This window comes from Rattus norvegicus, chromosome 12 (assembly GCF_021556685.1).
Source record: "Rattus norvegicus strain SHRSP/BbbUtx chromosome 12, alternate assembly SHRSP_T2T, whole genome shotgun sequence".
Classification (NCBI taxonomy): domain Eukaryota; kingdom Metazoa; phylum Chordata; class Mammalia; order Rodentia; family Muridae; genus Rattus; species Rattus norvegicus.
The window spans coordinates 49,576-70,169 of NC_141545.1; the positions used below are offsets into that span (position 1 = coordinate 49,576).

At 36.9% G+C, this 20,594-nt stretch overlaps 1 pseudogene; it reads right to left on the bottom strand.

Moving 5' to 3' along the window:
- Positions 1-901: 901 nt before the first annotated feature.
- Positions 902-19,171, bottom strand: LOC148001899 (vomeronasal type-2 receptor 116-like; annotated as a pseudogene).
- Positions 19,172-20,594: the final 1,423 nt, after the last annotated feature.

Sequence of the window (20,594 nt, forward strand, 5' to 3'; positions counted from 1 at the left end):
TGAAAGAAACACATTTCATAATGAAATGCTGTTTTCATATAACATTCAAGAGCCTTATAGAGCAGACATAATCTGAACCCCACAGTACTTTTCATATACTGTACTCTTCTTAGTATGTTATTGGATATTCTGAATATCTTCATACTACATTATAAGCCATTCCAGTATGTCAGGGCTCTGTGATATCCATAAAGAATATTCAATGCTGTAACTGTGCTCCACACTCTACTATGATTCAATCTTCTTTCTCTTTTCAAATCAATGCCTTTTATTGCATCAGTGATCTAAGATACTCCTATTCCCATATAAGCCAAATTATCAATTTGCTGATGTCTTAGGTTCTGATGCTGTAACAAAACACCACGGTTAAAAGGAATATATGAGACAAGTGTTATTTCCCTCTGTCTCTTGGTCACACATAATTGAATAATGCCAAGATAAGAACATGGATGCAAAGACTCAACAAGCGTCCATGGAATAATGCTGATTACTGGTTTTATGTCCATCCTATCTACGGTCTTCTTCCTTATAACCCCCAGAACAACTTGCTTAGAGTTGGCATTACCCAGAGGCAGCAGGGTCACCGTATACTAATACTTAATTAAGAACATTCCTTAAACACACACCTACAAGTCAAAGTGGTGGTAGTTCTTCCTCATTTGAGGTTTCCTGTTCTCAATATGTTTACATTTGTGAGAGATAATTTGCCACCAAAACTTACTAATTGGTATTATTTTAAGCAATACTGCCCTGCGGTGTAAATACTATCTGTAGGTATACTGCTTAAACTTTTTTTTTTTATGATTAAGGAATACCTTTGTTAAGACAAAGTAAAACAGATAAGTTGAGTATCATCTAATATTTTGAAAGTATCAAACTTTTAATAAAGCAATTTATCTTTTTATTTCTTTAGAAAATTTAAATCTGGTCGAACTAAAAGAACATAACATTTTGGGACAAAGATACACCCTAGTAACCCTGCACTAGAAGCCAAGATAGAGAAAACCTCCACAATTATCATAACCTTCCCCCTCGTGCATGGTAGACAGGGAGGAAGGTGATCCATACACTGTAGAACACCAACATACTGAACGTTAGGAACTTGGCTTCATTGAATCTGTCAGGAAGGTTCCTAGCCAAGAAAGCCACAGTGAAACTCCCCAGACCCAAGGAGCCCAAATATCCCAGGACAAAGTAGAAGGCAATGATTGAGCCTTTGTTGCAAATAATGATGACCTTCCCATGTTCTGATTGTATATCTCTGTCAATAAAGGGATGAGATGTCACCAACCAGATTCCACAGAGAACAAGTTGGATTAGAGTACAAATGGGAATGAGAAAGTTAATTGCGCCGTTTATCATCATCCTTCTTATCTTTCTCCCTGGAGTAGTGAGCTTGAAAGCTGTAACCACAGTTATGGTTTTGGCCAACATGGTAGAAATAACCACTGTGAAAAATACTCCAAATGTGGTCTGCTGCAGGACGCAGGTGGCCTGGTTGGGATGTCCAATGAAGAGCAATGAGCAGAGAAAACAGAAGGTTAGAGTGATGAGCAGGATGTAGCTGAGAATGCGGTTATTGGCTTTCACAATGGGAGTGTCCTTCTATTTCACAAAAGTGACTAGGACTAGAATTGTGATGGCTGAGAAGGACAGGGCCATGCAGCCTAGAGCCATGCCCAGTGGATCTTCATAAGCCAGAAATGACACAGTTCTTTGGAGGCACTGTGTTTGCTCTAAGTTGACATATGAATCATCTGGACATCTCACACACTGCTCCATATCTGCTGGCAAAGAACAATAAACCCTTATAAAATATCATATTTCTGTAGTTAATTTCTTATTTGTATTATTCAGAGGATATGTAAATAAATAATTTGATGTTCAGTATCTATTACATTTCTTATTGCTCTAGCGACCATTAACTTAAGATTGCTTTCTATTCACCTATGCTTTGAGATGGAAAAAATCATCATCACAGGGAATGGAACAAAAATAACTTATTAAACCAAGAAGAAAGAAAATGTGATTAATAATACTTATATTCTCAGGTTATTTTATTCCTCAAATCATAAATTTACTACAAACAGACAAAGGTAATGTGCAGATATAGTTGTTGATGCCATTGCATGAAAGACACTATATACTTTGTTTGCTTTGAGAGTTGTGCACTGTGTCTATACCTATACATAGGCACTAGAGCATATAATTAATTTTGCAAAGACCATTCACATAAGGGAATATTGTCCTTCTTGAAGAAATATGCCTCATAGATCTGTGCATATCCCTCTTGTTGTATAATCTCTTTTTTCCCAAGTACACATTCCAAGGTTATGGATATTGAAGGTTATGGCGTGAAGGTTATGGATATTGACATTCATCCTTCTTTGCTTAGGTAGACAGTGATTAGTGATAAGCACTGTCCCATCTGTTGCTGCATTCTTGAAATTTTCACCCTTGTTCAAACTTTTAGAAGAAACTCTTAATCCTTTAAGCCATGTAAGGCATTAACGTTCATTTCATTAAAGAACAACTGTTATCCTGAGCATCTGGTGTTTGTCAGGCACTAAGCTGTGTTATAGAGGGAAAGACTGTGGACTGATAATGTAGTCAAGATTCTTTGTACAAAGGATCAAAGAAGAATAAACATCTGCAAAGATTATGGTTAAAATTATTGTTTTTAAAAGTGTTACACATGTATGTTACTGTAAACATTTTCTGCATAATATAAAATCAGTAGCCACTATATTGTGAGAGACATGAGTTGTTTGTAGAAGAAATTACAGTTTATTTCCTTGAGTGCAAAAGATGTTGACATTATTCCATCATTAAATTCTGATACACGGAGATTTTAGGTCTTCAGTTTCCATCTAGGCCATATCATATTTCTAGTTTTGAAATAGAAGATATTTTTATTCAACAATTTTCTCCTTCATGCAATCATGTACCTGTATCGTTGGAAAACTCATTTTCTGGGCACTGGACACAATCAAAGCAGCAGTCTGCTGTTCCTTTCCAATGGATTTTCCTGAATCCAGCAGTACATGTCACACTACACATGGAGGAGGGAACCTGAGGTAATACACACACACACACACACACACACACACACACACGCACGCATGCACGCGGACACACACCCACACAAAAACGTGTGAGTCAGTGTAGTTCATGTATATATAATATATACAATGACCCATAGATTGATATATGTGACATTATCTGACTTGGCTATAAATATTCCCTTGATAATTTATTATTATATATCACCTTGCAGTGCACTGAAATTTACACAATATTTACTATATCATGTAATATTATATATGTAGCATGTCAGTTATAGCAATTTAAAATTTTTCTTCTTAAACTTATTGATCAAATGGGAAGGCTTATGTGGCATCAGTTTCTATCTCAAGATTTATAAGTGAAAAAAAAATTAGACCAGTGAGTTGCATGGAGAGGATACACCAAGTAAGAGCTGTTCAAATGAATAAGAACAAAGTATGTTATGTAAGACTCTCATACAATTAATGAACTTTTCCTAAGTTTATAAGAAAACCTTGAATCTCCACCCCATTCACCCTCCCTCTGCTTTTATGAGGGAGCTTCCCCACCAACCTTCCCACTTTGGCATCGCTACTCTAACATTCCCCTATGCTAGGGCATCCAACTTCCACAAGATCCCTCCCACTGATTACAGAAACGGCAATCTTGTGCAGAGGAGGAGAAACCGGGAGTGGGGATAACATTTAAAATATAATAAAATATAATAAATATTAAAAATATATAAATTAAAAAAGCATTTGGTCTTCATCTCATGGTTATTATTTCAGTGCCTCATGTTTTAAATTTATGTATATTGAAAAAAATAACACTTGTGGCATACCTCCAATGTTCCTCCTGTGGCCCATTCCAACTCTTCAGATATATGAAGTTGTTGACTCTGTGTGAAATAAGGAAAATAGCTTCCTATTTTGACTTTTAATCCAAGGCCTTGTGGAAAATTCCAAATGATGAAAATGTCATATTCTACACACTGATTTTCCCTGTGATTCATGTTTACCAGTTCTCCAACAGGGTTAGTAAATACCCTGGTTTTCACCAAAGAAGCCACCTAAATGAGATGCGTCATTAGATGATTACATATGCATATCAATGTAGGCAATGCTTAATTGAGAATGTACCATATTTTTAAATGTCTTTCCAACAAGACAGGTGTATGAAAGTTATCAAATGTAGTAAAATACATAATACCTCCTGAAAAACTAAAAATTAATATACTTCATATTAATGTTTGATTGTAAAACATGCTAGAAAAAATAATTACCAGAAAACAAGTAACATGGTGTCTGTTTGTATGTGTGTGTGTGTTTGTGTGTGTGTGTGTGTGCATGTTTGTCAAAATAGTATTTAAGAACTGAAGCCACATATGTAAGAATTAAGTAGAAGTCTAAAATTCGGGAAGCTGTGGACATAAAGAATGGTAGTAGGTATTTTATATACGTACTGTATACATATATGAAATAAACATAAACTTAATAAAATGCATAATCTTAATCATTTGTGATTTTATAAATAATCATTAATTTAAATGAATAATTATTAATCAAAGCACATGTACTGATTCTTGAGAAACTATTCTTGAGAAAAATTTTCTATCCTTGTCAACACTTAAGATTTTTTCCTCCTGGCTCCTTTTTTAAATTTGAAATCATGTGGCAAAACGTTGAAACACATTTTCACAAAATTCACTGATATTCATAAAAATATATTGTCTCCTATTAAAAGTTATCACTGTGCATGATATACATACATGTAAAAGATTTATTTGAGAGGTTTGCAGTGTAGAGATCTTTAGACTAATAGAATAATCTCTAAACTGTATGTGAGCGTCTCAGGGACATGAAAGATCACATTGATATATCTAAGTATAGTGAAATATATGAAGCTTTACCTGCTGACAGTCAATGAATACTCCTTTGGCTTTTGCCAGTTTCTGAGTCTCTACTTGTTGTAAAATGAGTTCATGGTAGGTGTGGGCCACAGCATACACAGCATTATACAAATTGTAACCTTCTTCGCTCTGGACCATGTCAAATGTGTGCTGTGCTAACCATTCCAATGGGTTGTTGAAAGTAAAAGAATCCATTTTGCTATTGTTCTTCGAGATTGAACAGTTAAAATGATTCCACCCAGCATAGACTGCGAAATGTCTACTGGATACTTAGAAGGGTTTATTGTTTGCATAAAATTTCTGAGTTCAGCAATTTCTCTGTGGTGGTGTTCAAAAGTGACAGTCCCGTGGAAGAAATCAAGGCTGAAATCTTTTATATTTGTGATAACATCCCATTGCGAGGTTGTGATCCAGATTCTCTGCACACCTAAGTTTCCCCATCTCCTAAAGCTGACTTCTAGAGTAGAGTTCATTTCACCATAAATGATAACAACTTTTGCTGTAGATGTCATAAGTTGTTGGTCATAAATCTTAACCCTTGACATGTATAGCTGCATGTTTTCTGGGATCGTATTCACAAAAGCTAAACAAATCGCATACCTTTGCATTTCTTCTCTCAAGTCTAAGAGAAACTGAATACCTTCGTCATCATCTGTAATGGCCAGTCCTATCCAAGTCCATTTAAAATGAAGCATCAAGGATGCCATGCCATGGGACAAACACGTGTCCTTGGATGCCACCTGATGGACATAGGGAAACTGGTCACGGTCACTCAGGTTAGGGTTAAATGGTCCAAAGAAGATCTGGAGAGTGTTTAAGAGAGGACGAAATATCCCCATGAGGAATATGATTGTTAGGATGTTTGGAGTCATATAGAAGTAATGTTACTCACCATTCATAACTCAGTTTAAGGATAGAATGATTATACTACAAATATTCTATATTTTCCTTTTATATTCTAGACTATTCTCTACAAGTCTGAGTATTCAGTTTTGCCTGTTAGACCAGTAATTTAAATATACATATATATATATACATATATATGTGTGTGTGTGTGTATGTGTGTGTGTGTTTATGTGTGTGTGTGTGTGTGTGTGTGTGTGTGTGTAACAGTATACTAAGAAATTATGGGTCTAAGTTTTCTTGTAGGCACATGTAAAGGTAGTTTAAACGTTGTTAATTCATACAGTGTCTCACATTCTTACCTTTGGACCTTTGGATTTAATTGCCAGTTTTAAGGATATTTTCCATAATGGTCCTGTAAGCTGTACATTACAAGTTGGCTCCATTCCACAGATAAAATTAGTAAAATCCAAACCTTTGCTTGATTGTGAATATTCTTCATCCACAATTCCCAATGTATCTTCACACATGCCAAAAATGATGGAAAATAGCAAAGACATGTTGGATAAAAGATAAGGATTCTTGTTGATCTCATCAGTTGCAAAAAACATAACCAGAAAAAACTCGAGTTTCCTTGCTGGTATTCTAAAACCAAGCATAGTGATGATTAAAGGAGGTGTTCAAAACATAAAATTTCAATTGCAGTTAAGTTTGTACTATAAGAAGTACATTTGTCCTCCTAGATTTTCTCTAATGTTACATTTATTCAAATAGTAAAAGGAAGAGTAAACATCAATCTCATACTGTCAATAAGTTTAATATGTGACTGGGTATTTGCATGACTAGACCAGAAAGTATTCTGGTAAAATAGTATGAAGCCCAGTAGGCTTTTTCCATATTCAGTGACAACTCCAGAATGGCAGGAGGGGCTCATTTAAAGAGTATTTTAAAAAGCAAAGATATATGTATATTCACAAGTGTGTATGCAATAATAATACTATGTGGAATAAAGTATAGTAGACCTCCCTCCCTTCTGCACATATATATTTCAGTATATGAATTTATGCACAACTTTTAGAGACCAAAATAAGATAAGCTTTTTAGAGGGGTCTTTGATGCACGCGCAGACAGGAATCATTGACAGACATTGGAGGATAGGCAGTGGTGCAGTCTCATCGCACTGAAATTTTGCCTAAAGTGGGAAATGCGATTTCAAGGCAAATGAGAACACATATTTCACCATATGTTATGTACAAAGAGTCAACAGATATCTCATTTTCCAGCTTTGTGAACTAGAACGCAGTGTAGTAAAGCTCAGCTAAACTGTGACATATTTGAAAGTATTAAAATAGTGATCGATGTTATAATTAATTTTCAGTTGTTCCTAAAGTTACAGGGAGAAAAACACAACTGAACCTGACAATTTTTGTCAGAGCTATATATTTCAAATTCATGACATTGAAAGAGAGAATAATGTTAATGACTTACCTAAAATTAATGTAATTAAGAAGTTTACTATAAAAATTTTCTTCAATAGGTCCCTCGATTGTACAAAGGATAAAACCACAGTCATTTTGCAAATGTCCATCATTATCTTCACTATTCTTTATCCTCCAAAAGCAACTGGGTTCAGTCAAACTGCACAAGATGAGAAAAAACAACAGGAAGCAAAAGGCAACAGTGAAAGCACACAGCTTCCTCCTGTCTGCCAGGATCTAGCCTGGAGCAGCTCTGAAACCTGTTTTTATTCAGACAAACATAACACACACGCATTTACACCTATGTGTATATTTTAAGACTTCTGCTGTCTGGAGATTCACTTAATTATATTCATCAGCTCCTTTCCATTCATCCTATGTTCTCCCTGGATACAATAGGAGAATTCTGGCCTCAAGCTCTACATCTGAGGTCTGAAAACTTTTGATCAAAACATTTCCAAAACATGTTTTGAAGATCATGTTCTCCATCTACAACTGCCATGACACAAATCCTCCAAGGGGCAATGTTCTTTTGGACATCTTGAACCAGATCACGTGTAAACAGCCATATGTGTGAACCCAGTAGATTTCAACAGAACTTCTATAGTAAGACTAGAGTTGAGAAGTTATAAATGATCCACATCATTCAGGCTTTGAGTTGAATCATGGGACATTTTGTCTTCCATTTTCTATTGAAGGGAAGCACAGTCTCACAGGCAACATTGAGTCAGGAGTTGAGCATTTTCTCTGTTCATATCCTATTGTATGAAAGTCATGTTTACAAAATCTCCTCAATCTTCCTATGATTCCTTTTATCTGGAGAAGGTGTAATTATGTTAAATCCAATGATGCATGGAATTATACAGATTCAATACCCATGCTGTCCGATATCTGTTCCAATGCAGACATTTAATGAGTTATAATGCTGATCGATTGCCTGATAATCAGTCCTTGGCAGTCAATGCCATTTGATAAAATATTTTTTGGTTGAGTTTGTTCATACCTCATTAAGATGAATGAGTACAATTGCATGTGTTCTATTTGAAGGAATGAAACAATTCATGTATCATTTATGAGAGAGAATTTTATTGCTAATGTTAATATATACTTTATATTATTTTTATTTTTTCTAGTTGGTATTTGTTTTGATATAGAACTGTCTCGGACTACATTGCAATGACACAGATGTATGTCTGATATGCTCATATATGTAACTTGTTTACATTACAATGAGTGACACGGAGGGAGCATTGAATGTGATTTATAATTTTTGAACTACCTTATTCTTATGTCCATAAGGGCCACACTGATTTCTATTCCAATAGAAATAAAGTGGAAATTTTCCTCTATTTTCAGGATAATTGGTACTTCCCTGGCTTATCATAAAATCTTGCTATGGGGTTTATGAGTTTTCCTACTTACTGTGGATTAGAATTTGTTCCATATTTTGGTTAAATTATGTCTTCGACAGTGTAAGTATGTTTTCAGTACTTTTGCACACCTAAAAATGGGTAGAGTGTCCTAAGGCGAATTCCTATCCTTTTCTATACTTTATGGTAATGCCATATCAAATGATTTGGGAACATGCATGGAGGCTGACTGTTCACTCTGTTGTGCCTGCAATTAAAATGCCATCCTGAGCTGTGTGAGTCTTTTGGAAGATATTTGGTGCTCATATGCATTGGACTGAGGTCCATACTGTACTCATTATTTCAAGCATACAGGTGAAACATGCAGATCCTTCAGTAATGTCGAATTTGCTTTTGTCAAGTTTGAGAGGTGAGGCTCCATATTGTTTTCACAAGAGACAATCACTATGTTATTTGGAACACAAATAGTACTTCGGAACTCTCTTTCTCTTTTTGCCTAAATCACATGTTATAGGCTTGATATGATGAAAAGAATGCACATCATGCACTACAGCGTCTCCCTTTAAGTTATTCTGTAGGATGGCCATCTTAACATTTGAACAGTAATATTCGATGGGTATATAAAATAAAAATTTGCTTTCATGTTTAACAGAGAATATTCCATTGTCTCCTAGTTTGTTGTCCCTTGTTTGTTGTGGAATTTTATATCTGATTTCTTGTTATGTTACATGAAACATGTGATAACTCTATTCCATTTCATTTCATAGAATAATATTACAAGTATTGGTGTTGTGCTTTCATTAAATGTTTGATATCATTCATTAGAAAGATGTTCTTTTGATGCATGTTGTCCATTAATCATATGCTGATTTTTGTTTCTTCAATCACTTAAAACTTAGTTTGATATATTTCTGACATAAGAGGTAGTCAAACATTGAAGTAGTTATGAATATCTGAACTAAATACTCTACATGGATGAAAAGGCTTCTTCTTTCATGACCAAAATATGAAATAACAAAGACCTCATTGATTAAGCACAGATATTTGCAAGGCACTGTGATGTCCCTTGTATATCCATGCATAAATACAACCTTGTATATCCATGTATAAATACAACCTCAGTATCTTCATTACAGTGGAATTAATTATAATTAATCTAATTTATGTAGGAAATAAACATTCCATTTAGTTTGATGAAACAAAATCTAACTGGTTATTACTTGATTATAAATAAGATTTTTAACACAATGGATCATAACTGACAGGACATATTACTTCTGTAAACTAAAAGTACATAGATAGGCAGATTTCTGCTGCTGATTTTCAAGTTGTCCCATTATAACCTTTCATTTTAAAATTTTTTTAATGATTTTTCCATTTCTTATTGGTTATATTATTTACTCATATTTTCCCTCCATCTTAATTAAATTGGGTATTTCCTAATTACATTTCAATTGTTATTCATTTTCCTGGATTCCAGGCCAACATCCCCCTAACACCTCACCCCTTCACCTTCCTTTCTCTATGGGTGTTCCCCTTCCCATCCTCCCCCAATTATCACCCTCCCCCCAACAATCCCGTTCACTGGGGGTTCAGCCTTAGCAGGACCAAGGGCTTCCCCTTCCACTGGTGCTCTTACTAGGATATTCATTGCTACCTATGGGGACAGAGTCCAGGGTCAGTCCATGTAAAGTCTTTGGTTAGTGGCTTAGTCCCTGGAAGCTCTGGTTGCTTGGCATTGTTGTTCATAAGGGGTCTCGAGCCCCTTCAAGCTCTTCCAGTTCTTTCTCTGATTCCTTCAACGGGGGTCCCGTTCTCAGTTCAGTGGTTTGCTGCTGGCATTCGCCTCTGTGTTTGCTGTATTCTGGCTGTGTCTCTCAGGAGCGATCTACATCCAGCTCCTGTCGGCCTGCACTTCTTTGTTTCATCCATCTTGTCTAATTGGGTGGCTGTATATGTATGGACCACATGTGGGGCAGGCTCTGAATGGGTGTTCCTTCAGTCTCTGTTTTAATCTTTGCCTCTCTATTTCCTGCCAAGGGTATTCTTGTTCCCCTTTTAAAGAAGGAGTGAAGGTATGCATATATTCTTAAACCACATACTCACAGGAACACACACACACACACACACACACAGAGAAAGGGGGAGAGAGTGAGAGAGACAGAGAGAGAGAGAGAGAGACAGAGAGAGAGACAGAATGTGAGCATAGAACATTCAAAGAAAAGTAAAGCTTCTGATATTATTTTGGATATTTGAAAACATCTGTGTAATTTTATGACAACAAAGTTTTATTATAAAAAATTCTGTACATGAGATATACTAATAAGTCACATAAGACTTTAATTCACATTATTGTTAAATATTTTGTTTTCAGGGCATTAGCAACATATTAATGCCTAATTAATGATTGGAAAGATCTGTCCATCTCTTCCTAATATTGATTTTGTTTATAAGACAGATTTCAAGACAATTCAAATTTTTAAATAAAATATTTCTACAAATAACTTTTCTAAAGCATGAAAATTAAAATAGAACTGGTAGTTTATTGTATATGTTAAAATATTTCTTGACTCTTGATGAACCACAGAAATATAAGCAATTCTTAATAGAGAAGATCAACCTTACAATAGCTCACATGTGCTTCTATGAGGAATAAAATGTTTTAATTGTTCAAAGATAAATAATAAAATGTTTAACGTAAATATATTTAACTATATCTTCAGATAGAAATAATAACTGTAAATATTGAAATTACATATTAATAGACTAAATGTGCAACAGTGAGGTGATACAATCACTAACCAGGTATTAATTTTAAAACAGATTACTAAAGTCATGGAGGCATGTAGTAAAATGCTGTCCCCCAGCCACGGCATAAACATTGACTCATGAGGACAGTGCAGTTGTTTTCTATACGATGCTAAGGCCAAAAGTCGATATTTTATACATTGGTAATTATTGAAGTCAATAGAAGGAAACAACATGAATTTAGTGAAAGGTTTGGGACTTCCTTTTTAAAAAATTGTTTAGTCTTCATGATGGCTGTGACTTTGAGTTTTATGATTATATTATTACTCTGGGAGACAGTGCAAGATACAAGCTTTTCTGGTTACAGACTTAGGAACACAGTATTTTGGGAGAAAGATTTTGTCTTTGTGTTTTTAAAAAGTGTGATTAGGCTCTGGAAACCTCGCAGAGTCATACTGATCAGATTTCATAGCGTTAGACCGCCTGAAAAATTTATACAGGAGAATCAGACAAAAAGATATCTCGATTTTAACTTTTGTCTTGAGAGTTGTATTTTACAGTGTGTGACTACTTGGATTCCTGGTCTCAAGCACTTTCAGCTGGGTCCAGTCAGGACACATTGGCTACAGCATTTCCTTCATTCTTCCTACCACCTACCACCAAGGATATCTCAACCCCCATGTGCAGCTTGAAGAAGTTATGGGGAGTCGTCGCCCCAGTTCCCTGGACTTTGGGGGGCTGAAATTGGTTATTCTAAGTTGTTTTTATCAGGAATTTAGAAATGGTTGTAATTTAACAGGGGGATATGAGTAGTATGAGTTATACAGTTGTAATCTCATTTGTTAACTAAGCTAAAATCATAACTCTGCTTTGATACAGAATTTATTTGTTAAAAAGAGTTTAAAAGTACAAGGTTTAGAGCCAGTCCTTCTATTGATGTCATTACAAACTTCTGAGTTGATTACACATGTGAGTTAAGGGCCAAGTAGCAAACATATTGTGGGAGTACGTTCAAGATATTAAGATATGGGAACAACAGTCCAGATTGTCTTACATAGATAGATGGTTTTCAAAAACATCAGAAATCCACAAAATTTGAGATTTAAAGTTATTTATCTTTTGTTGAGACATATCTGCTCCTACCATTTCCCCTTTGGTGGATTTAACGACGAATTTGAACATCTCTACATCCAGGTGAGGCAATACTTTGTGGCTAGGCAGACACTGGACAAAACTGCCTGTTTCATCTGCAGACTGATACTGTCCAGAAAAGGACAAATTTTGCAGAATACTTGACTGATAAACCCTGCCAAGACAGGGTGATCAGCCCTTCAAAATCTGCATTTTAAGAGTCTGGCAGTTGATTTTGGGCCAGAAGGCTGAAGACTTGAACTCACATGCTGCTAACAGGGGACTGTGCTAGTGGAGATTTGTCTCTACAACCTGTCAGTTCTGGAAGCCCTGTCAGGCTTCCTATGTGTATAAATATTTGGTCATTCCAAGATTTCTGACGGGGTTGAAGACTGATTATAGTCTCATAGCCTATCAGGCTGTATAACTCTGAATATACATATTTTATTGGATAGTTATCAGATACTATACAAGCTATGCAAGATATAATATAGATTTTAAGCCTTTCTTAGGTTGGAATGGATAACTAAATGTTCTGTTTAACTGATATAGTGATGGACTGGGTGTTGAGAATATCATATGCTTTATAAATTGTAGAATGGTAATAATTGTACTCAATTTATATATAAGTGAAAAGGCATTTTAACTGGACAAAAAGGGGGAAATGTTGTGGTTTGTCTTGAAGTTATCTGTATTTTGATGCTAATTCCAGTGCCGCAAGGACAGCTGCTTAGTCACATACTCAGGAATCAGGTGACTTCACCAGAACCTTGCCATTGAATTTGTAAAGTACAGGTGAGGGGCAGGTACAGGATAGAAGGAGACCTGTCATTGGAGGAGAAGGAAGGATGGGCGGGAGAGAAGTTTGAAGGAAGAGGAGAGAGAGGAGAAGACAGGAGACAGAGAGAAGGGAGAAGCCATGGCAGGGGATGTTAAGATTCTGCTCTGTGTATTTACAGGTTGTTGTCAATGTCCTTAAGGGATGGATGGTACCGGACTTTGTATGTTTAAGTGGGCAATTATATCTTATCAACTGGGTAAAAAAAAAGAAATATCCAATGTAAAAAAGCAATAACATTTGCTAAAAAATGCAAATAAATGAGAGAAATAAAAGAAAAGAAAACTGCCAGCTAATCTCATCTACTGACTCAGAAATCTAAAGGGTCACTGTCAGGGAATAGGAGTCAGAGTAATACTAGTGAAAAGACTGAAATGATGAAGTCTCAACTAGAAGCACCTCTCTCTCCCAGATATCCGTGTCAGACGCAAACTGCAGTATAGGAATCCAAAGCATGGAGGGGTTTACTCTGAGCTGAGGACACAATACTTGTCTTTCCCTTCATCCTAAGGAACTGTTTCTTCTGCGCAAAAAGAATAAAAGTCCTGAGCTCTCATGAAAACAGCTGTGCCCTTCCCAACATCTGGATTTGGAATAAAAAAATAATGATATAGACTCTCTGACTTCCAGGAACCATAACAAGCAGGGAAGGCCAGATGCTAGTGAGAGGCTCCCAGCTCCTGATTCCCAGATGTGGAAGGTTCAGATCAAGGCTATCTCTGCAGCGAACACACCCATCCCCTACTCAGGTTTCACTGAACTTTCCCATGTACCATGAAATTCTTCCTTTTTTAACACCAAGACAGAAGGCCAGCTTCCTTCTCCCCATCTCTGATCTCTTCATCCTCCTTTTCTCCTTCCAAAATGGTTTTCACTCTGAATTAGAGGCCACTTAGTAACCCCTAGAGGTACTGAAGGAATATCTGAGAGGCCGTTGCTGTCACAACAACACTTGTGACATCACAGAAGGAGCTAGGGCTCTCCAGGATACAACAGATTTATCAGGGAGGCCTAATGATGATGTCACTGTGAATGGCCATGGCCTACCTGCTGAACAGCTTTCCTTACATTGACCAGATTCAAGGGTGCCCTTTCCAGGAGTGTCTCCTGTGACATAGTGGAAACCTTTATGTCCTACATCTCTGTAAAGCTAGAGACTTCTCTTTTCTTCAGTAGTGGTTACATGCTCTGAATGGAGAAAGTTAGTCAGGGGATTGTCATGGGCAGAAAAGACCAAGGAACATGGAGTGGAGGAGATTCTTCTAGATAATAATTTTATTCTCAGGTCCATTCCTCTGACATACAGTTCAATTTCCTACATATTCTCGGTTTCCCAAAGGGAAGTATTTTCCCTACAGACCTTTAATTAGGTCAATATATTATTACATTTTCTTATTGTTCATTCCTTAATCGGGGTCTATATATATATTCCTGAATGTGTACTCAAAAATTCTGTTTTCCAATGCATTTTTTTGCAGTGATTTTGGCAACAAAGGGTGCCCAGCTATAGAGTGAATATAACAGTGTAACTATTGCTTACCTACTTCAAATGTTAAACTCCCAAATCCTTATTTTATCCAAATATTAACAGACATCAGTAAAGCAAAGAAAAACATGGAGTATAGAATGCGGTTTTGTAGTTCCATTAGATATCATTTCTCTAATATCTACCTTGCTCTGTTCCTAGGGACAGATTGAGGGTTTTGGATGTTTTTCCATGATTCTTTCTTCAGGCCAAACATAACATTCAGGAGGATGGGCAGGGAGAGGAGTGGATTGAGTTCCAGTGCATCCTCAGCTTCAATAATTTCATAAAAACAGGAGGGAGTCTATTTGGCATTTTCTTTTGTGGATTCTACATTCTTGACCTAGTTGCACAGAATACATGTTAAAAATCCACCTAACATAATAGCTGTAGGTGGCACCAATGCATATATATATATAGAGAGAAGAGTGAAGAAGCTAAGAAGTACATGCTGCCAGGAACCGGATATAGATCCTTCCTGAGAGACACAGCTAAGGCATATCAAAGACAGAGGTGAATGCTAGTGGCAAACCAGTGAACTGAAAATGGACCTCTTTTTGGTAGATTTTGAGAAAGGATTACAAGAGTTGAAGGTGCTTTCAACCCCATAAGTACAACAATGCCAACGAACCAGAGCTTTCACATACTCAACTAATATTCAAAGTCTGTACATGGACAGACCTATGGCTGCAACTGCATATGTAGTAGAGTATGGCCTTGTTGGGCATCAATCAAGGGAGAATAACGTGGTCCTCCTAGGTTTGACTCCCGGTTCAAGGGAATTTCAAGTGATGGTAAGGGGGTTATAGAAGAAGGGGAGGCAGACTGGCTAGGTATCCTATGAACAGGAACCTGTGAAAGGAAATAATATTTGAAATGTAAATATAGAAATATCCAATTATAAAAAGCAATAAAATTTGGTTTAAAAATAAAAAAATAGGGGTTGGGGATTTAGCTCAGTGGTAGAGCATTTGCCTAGCAAGTGCAAGGCCCTGGGTTCAGTCCCTAGCTCCAAAAAAAAGTAAAAAGAAAAAAATTAAAAAATGGAAGAAAAAAAAAAAAGAAAACTGCCAGCTAATCTCACCCATTGACTCAGAAATCTAAAGGGTCACTGTCAGGGAATGGTAGAGTCATACTAGTTGAAAGACAGAGATCATGAAGTTTCAACTAGAAGCACTTCTCTCTCCCAGATATCAGTGTCAGAAACAAAATGCATTATAGGAATCCAAAGCATGGAGGAGTTTACGCTGAGCGGAGGATACAATACTTGTCTTTCCCTTCTTTCTTAGGAACTTTTTCTTCTGGGCAAAAAGCATAAAAGCCATTAGCTCTCAGGAAAACAACTGTGCCCTTCCCAACACTTGGCTTTTGGAATAAAGAAATTAATGATATAAAGTCTCTGACTTACAGGAAACATAATAAGCAGGGAAGTCAAGATGCTTCTGAGAAGCTCTGAGCTCCTGATTCCCATATGTGGAAGGCTCAGATCAACGCTATCTTTTCAGCAAACCCACTCACCCACTACCAAGAACTCATTGAGTTTCTCATGGACCACATATTTCTTTGTTTTTAATACCAAGACAGAAGGCCAGCTTCATTCTCCTCATCTCTCACCTCTTCATCCCTTTTGTTCTCCCTCCCAAATGCCTGTTTACTCTGAATTAGAGGCCAATTAGTAAACCCTAGAGGTACTGAAGGAATATCCATGAGGCTGATGCTGTCACGACAACACTTGTGACTTCACAGAAGGAGCTAGGGCTCTCCAGGATACAAGAGATTTTTCAGGGAGAGGCTAATGATGATGTCACTGAGAACGGTCATGTCCTACCTGCTGAACAGATTTCCTTACATTGAGCAGATATGAGGGTGCCCTTTCCAAAAGTGTCTCCTGTGACACAGTGGAAACTGTTACATACTACATCTCTCTAAAGCTAGACACTTCTCTTTGATTCATTAGTGGTTACATGCTCTGAAGGGAGGTTACTCAGGGGCTGGCATGTGTAGAAAAGATCTAAGAACAAGGAGTGGAGGAGAGATTCTTTTGGATAATAATTCTAATCCAAGTTCCATTCCTGTGACATACAGTTCAATTTCCTAGGTTTTCTCTGTTTCCCAAAGGCCAGTATTTTCCCTTCAGACCTTTAATTGAGTGAATATTGTATTACTTTTTCTTATTGTACATTCCTTGATAGGATATATATATATATATATATATATATATATATATATTCCTGAATGTGTACTCAAAAATTTTGTTTTCTAATTCCATTTTTTTGGATTGATTTTGGCAACAAATGAGTCACAGCTAGAGAGTGAATATAACAGTGTAAATATTGTGTACCTACTTCAAATGATAAACTCCCAAATCCTTTTTTTAATCCAAAAAGTACCAGAGGTCAGTAACGCAAAGTAAAACAAGAACTATTGAATGTGGTTCTGTGGTTCCATTATAAATCAGTTTCCTTTTTTTTTTCTTTTTTTCTTTTTCTTCGGAGCTGGGGACCAAACCCAGGGCCTTGCGCTTGCTAGGCAAGCGCTCTACCACTGAGCTAAATCCCCAACCCCATAAATCAGTTTTCTAATATCTACCTTCCTGTGTTCCCAGGGCCATTGTTGAGGGTTTTTGAATGTTTTACCCTGATTCTTTCTTCAGAGCAAACATAAGATTCAGGAGGATGGGCAGGGAGTGGAATTGGTTGAGGTCCTGTGAAACCTCAACTTCAGTGGATTCATAAGAACCGGAGGGAGTCTATTTGGCATTGTCCTTTGTGTATTCTTCATTCCTGACCTAGTTGCCCAGAATCTGTGTTAAAATTCCACCTAACACCATAAGTGTAGGAGCCACAAAAAGTATATATATATATTTATTTATTTATTCAGCCACCAAAACTAGATAAGATTGATTAGGCTAAAAAGTGCATGCTGCAGGTACTGGTATAGGTCTTTCCTGAGAGACACAGCTAGAGCATGTCAAATACAGAAGTGAGTGCTAGTGGAAAACCAGTGAACTGAAAATTGACCTCTTGTTAGATATTGAGAAAGGATTACAAGAGCTAAAGGGGATTTCAACCCCATTAGAACAACAATGCAAATGAACCAGAGCTTTCTGGTAGTAAACCCATATTTAAAGACTGTACATGGACAGACCTATGGCTCCAACTACATATGTAGCAGAGGATGGCCTTGTTGGTCAAAAATGGAAGGAGGAGTCCTTGGTCCTCCTTAGGTTTGACAGCCGGTTCAAGTTAATGTCAAGGAGCAGTAAACGGGGTAATAGAAGAATGTGAGGGGGACCATTTAGGGATCTTATGAACAAGAACCTGGGAAAGGAAATAATAATTGAGATGAAAATATAGAAATATACAATAAAAAATCAATAAAAATTGCTGAAAAATAAAAAAAATTGGAAGAAATAAAAGAAAAGAGGATAGCCAGCTAATCACATCTATTGACTCAGAAGTATAAAGGTCAATGTCAGGGAATGTTAGTCAGAGTAATACTAGTTGGAAGACTGAGATGATGACGTCTCCACTAGATGCACTTCTCTCTCCCAGATATCAGTGTCAGACACAAACTGTACTATAGGAATGCAAAGCCTGTTTGAGATTCCTCTCAGTTGAGGACACAATATTGTCTTTCCCTTCTTCCTTAGCACCTTTTTCATCTGGGCAAAAAGAATAAAAGCCATGACCTCTCAGGAAAACAACTGTGCCCTTCCCAACACCTGACTTTTGGAATAAAGAAATTAATGATATAAACTCTCTGACTTACAGGAACCATAACATGCAGGGAAGTCCAGATGTTTCTGAGAGGCTGCCAGCTCCTGATTCGCATATGTGGAAGGCTCAGATCAAGGCTATCCCTTCAGGCAACTGACTCAACCCATACCCAGGACACACTGAGCTTTCCCATGGACCAGGTACTTCTTCATTTTTTATACCAAGACAGAAGGCCAGCTTCCTTCTCCCCATCTTTGATCTCTTCATCCTTTTTGTTCTCCCCCCCAAATGGTTCTTTCCTCTGAATTAGAGGCCAATTAGTAAACCCTAGAGGTACTGAAGGAATATCTGAAAGGCCGTTGCTGTCACGACAACACTTGTGACATCACAGAAGGAGCTAGGGCTCTCCAGGATACAAGAGATTTATCAGGGAGGCCTATTGATGATGTCACAGAGAACGGCCATGGCCTACCTGCTGAACAGCTTTCCTTATATTGACCAAATTCAAGGGAGCCTTTTCCAGGAGTGTCTCCTGTGACACAGTGGAAACCTTTACGTACTGCATCTCTCTAAAGCCAGAGACTTCTCTTTGCTTCACTAGTGGTTACATGCTCTGAATGGAGAAAGTTAGTCAGGGGCTTGGCATGGGTAAAAAAGATCAAGGAACATGGAGTGGAGGACATTCTCCTGGATCATAATTTTATTCCCAAGTCCATTCCTGTGACATACAGTTCAATTTCCTAGGTTTTCTCCTTTTCCCAAAGGGCAGTATTTCCCCTACAGACCTTTAATTAGGTGAATATTGTATTACATTTTCTTATTGTACATTATTTGATAGGAGACTTTATATATATTCCTGAATGTGTACTCAAAAATTCCGTTTAACAATTCAAGGTTTTTGCAATGATATTCGCAAAAAAGGGGGCCCAGCTGTAGAGTGAATATAACAGTGTAAATATTGTGTACCTACTTCAAATGATAAACACCCAAATCCTTATTTTATCCAAAACTTACCAGGCATCAGATAGAAAATGACAACATGGAGTATAGAATGTGCTTCTGTAGTCTCATTAGATATCAATTCTCTAATATCTATCTTCCTGTTTTACCAGGGCCAGACATGAGGGTTGTGGATATTTTACCATGATTCTTTCTGCAGGCCGAACATAAAATTCAGGAGAAGGGGCACGGAGAGGAGTGGCTTGACGTCCAGTGAATCCTCAACTTCAATAGGTTCATAAGAAGAGGAGGGAGTCTATTTGGCATTGTCATTTGTGGATTCTACATTCCTAGGTAGTTGTGCAGAATCCATGTTAAAATTCCTCCTAACCTCATAGCTTTAGGGGCCACCAAAATTTGATATATATATATATATATATATATATATATATATATACACACATATATATATATATATATACACATACCACCAAAATTAGATAAGAGTGATGAAGCTAAGTAGTACATGCTGCCAGGTCTGGATATAGATCTTTCCTGAGTGACACACCTAGAGCATGTCAAATACAGAAGTGAAATCTAGTGGCAAACTAGTGAACTGAAAACGGGTCTCTTTTTCGTAGATTTTCAGAAAGGATTACAAGTGCTGACGGGGCTTTCAAACCCATAAGAAAAACAATGCCAACGATCTAGATCTTTCTGGTACTAACCAAATATTCAAAGACTGTACGTGAACAGACCTATGGCTCATACTGCATATGTAGCAGAGGATGGTCTTGTTGTGCACCAATGGAATGAGAAGCCATTGGTCCAACCTTTTTTGACTCCCAGTTCAAGGGAATGTCAAGGTGCAGTAAGGGGGCTTATACAAGAAGGGTAGGGAGACCAGTTAGGGCTCTTATGGACTGGAAACTGGAAAAGGAAATAACATTTAAAATGTAAATATAGAAATGTCAATTAAAAAAAGCAATAAAATTTGCTAAAAAAATGAAAGAAATAAAAGAAAAAATCCTGCCAGCTAATCTCAGCTA